The sequence below is a fragment of the Lactuca saligna genome, chromosome 4 (assembly GCF_052625555.1).
Source record: "Lactuca saligna cultivar CGN05327 chromosome 4, ASM5262555v1, whole genome shotgun sequence".
Lineage (NCBI taxonomy): Eukaryota > Viridiplantae > Streptophyta > Magnoliopsida > Asterales > Asteraceae > Lactuca > Lactuca saligna.
In genome coordinates this window covers 2,368,485-2,371,058 of record NC_136420.1, presented here as the reverse complement: position 1 = coordinate 2,371,058, position 2,574 = coordinate 2,368,485, and the positions used below count along the sequence as shown (strand labels likewise).

General features: G+C 38.2%; 1 non-coding gene across 1 annotated transcript; it reads left to right on the top strand.

Moving 5' to 3' along the window:
- The first annotated feature begins 747 nt into the window (after positions 1–747).
- Positions 748–854, top strand: LOC145044455 (small nucleolar RNA R71). The gene has a single exon (XR_013681406.1). It is a non-coding gene; the product is annotated as a small nucleolar RNA R71 (small nucleolar RNA).
- Positions 855–2,574: the final 1,720 nt, after the last annotated feature.

The following is a 2,574-nucleotide window of genomic DNA, read 5'->3' as shown; positions in this document are numbered from 1 at the left end:
CTTCTCGTTGTGACAATGTTTACTTGTGCGCCTCGTGGGTTGTTCTCGGTTTTGCTAGGAAGCTCACCCGGTGACCTTTGGTTTAGTTGTTGAGCAAGTTACCCAAGCTGTGTTTCTATGTTGTGGATGGATGCTTGCTGGTTCCTGAGCATGGTTCTTGTTTCTTGGATAGCAGCATCATGGTCACTATGTCTTTTCTCGGAAGCAGCCACAAATTTAGTAAGCATATCTTCCAAGCTTGGCTTCCTCTCTTGCACCGGATCCTCCTTTTGATAAAAGCCTCTCCCTTTTTGTCTATACTTGGCCTTCTTGTACTCTTCATAAGGCAGCCACTCTTTCTTTTGTTTGCGCCAGTCCTCATCATACCTGTCACCGCTCAAATAGCATGCTTGTGCCTTCTTGTTGCCATTCTCATCCAAATCGCAATCTCTAGTGAGGTGAGGTCCATTGCAGTTTTCACAACCCACCCGAATAGCATGGATAGTTTGATCCATTTTGTCCATTCTTCTATCCATGGTTTTTAACATGGCCATGACCGCGGATAAATCTTCAGTGGCAGCATACGCGGCTCCCCTCGTGACATCATTCCTAGGGTTGTGGTATTCTCTAGAGTGTTTAGAGAATTCTTCAATCAATTCTTTAATCACCGGGGGTGGCTTCTTTGTAAGTGGGCCTTGCGAGTCTAGCAATTGCCGGGTTGTGACATTGACTCCATCATAGAAGATGGAAACTTCTTGCTGGCTGTTTAGATCATGGTGTGGGCAGTTTCTTAGCAGACCTTTGTACCTCTCCCATGCTTCATATAAAGACTCTCCAGCTTGTTGTTCAAAGTTTGCAATGGCCTTCTTTAGTTTGGCTATTTTGGATGGTGGGCAAAAGTGATCAATAAATTCTTCCTTCATTCTAGCCCAAGTAGTGACTGATCCGGGGGGAAGTGACTTGAGCCAGTCTTTAGCAGCACCCTTGAAGGTTACTGGAAGCATACGAAGTAGTTGAGTTTCGCGAGTTACATTTGGAATATTGAAGTAATCAGCAACATCATTTACTTCATCCAAATGTTTGTAGGCATCTTCATGATCTTTCCCATAGAAAGGTATTTCCTTGAGTGAAGCTAGGATATGACCTTTTAGCTCGAAGGTAGTAGTCGCGGGAATTGCGGGTTGCACAAGTCCCGGGCCATGGTCGTCGCGCATCCTCTTCTTCCATTCTCCCACGGGGATTTCATCAATGTTAGCCATAGTGAACGCTAACTCTTCCTCCGACTCGGTTTCTTGCTCGTACATTGTCTCCTCTTCTTGGTCTCGTATCCAATATCTTCTTGAATTGGCTCCTCAATTATCAAAGAAGCGCTAGAAGCTCCTGATTTACTGCTCTTCTTTTTCCCAAACACAGTCTTCAAGTTGGACAATGGTGATTTCTTTGGTGTGCTTGAACTTTCCACGTCCTTCCCTTTTTTTCTTTTCAATGCGGATTCAGGGTCTTCAAACGGGGGTACCAGTGGTGTGTTTGCTCCTCTGGTCATGAAAGTCCTGAAATCAATTAAATAAAAAGCGTAAAAAGAACAAAAAGATTGTAAAAATAAAGAAAATCTACTGCTGAGTAAACTGCTACTCGCCGAGTAGGTGCGATTGCACTCGGCGAGTATCAGTGATATTTCAAAAAAATTCTAAGTTTTAAACTAACTAAAACAGATACTAAAACCTAATTACTAATTAGTAAATTGCAATAAATGAACTTTATGCAAGTAAACTCACACAAAGGATCGAAAAAATTAGGAATTAGCTTAATTATTTAGAACCGTTCCCCGGCAACGGCGCCAAAAAACTTGATGTGTGTAAAACCAACTAGTTTTATCCCTACTTTTTATTAATAATTTGAGCACACAAAGGCAGTGAACCTGTCTTTAAGTGGTATAGATTGATAAATAAGGTATCGAACTCAGGGAACGGAAAATTAAACTAATAACTAATTTTAACTAAAACAAATAATAAAAGTAAAGGGTTTTTCTCTAGTTTTGCAAGACTAGAAACTTAGACAAACTAAATTAACTGATTAACTAAAGCAACAACTATTCACCAAATTTGATAAAGATGTTTCTATTTAGGTTCAACCAATTCACTCCTATGGTTATTTAAGTTTAAGATAGATTAATTGCTATTGGTTACCAATTATAATAGTTAGGTTCATATTCATTACTCCTAACCCTTAGACAATTAACTAATTTAAGCGTTGATCAAGTGTTTAAACTAATTAATTCCCTAGATTAATTATTTGGATGAAATAAGATTTGTAATGGTCAATTAAGTTATTAATTCAATTAACCTCTTTTTGATGGTTTCTCAAACAAGCTCACACATTAATCTTCCTATTTTCTTATTAATCTTAGTTTCATAATCATTACTTCTAAGCATATGGTTTAGCATTCACATAGACATATGAGGTTAACAATTAAGTGATGTTCATGCAACCTAATTGCCTTCCAATTAACAGAAAATAGTAGTGATTAATACATAAGGTTCTTTAACAAACTTAATTTAATAAATCACCAAAAGACAATTAATCAATAATCAATAA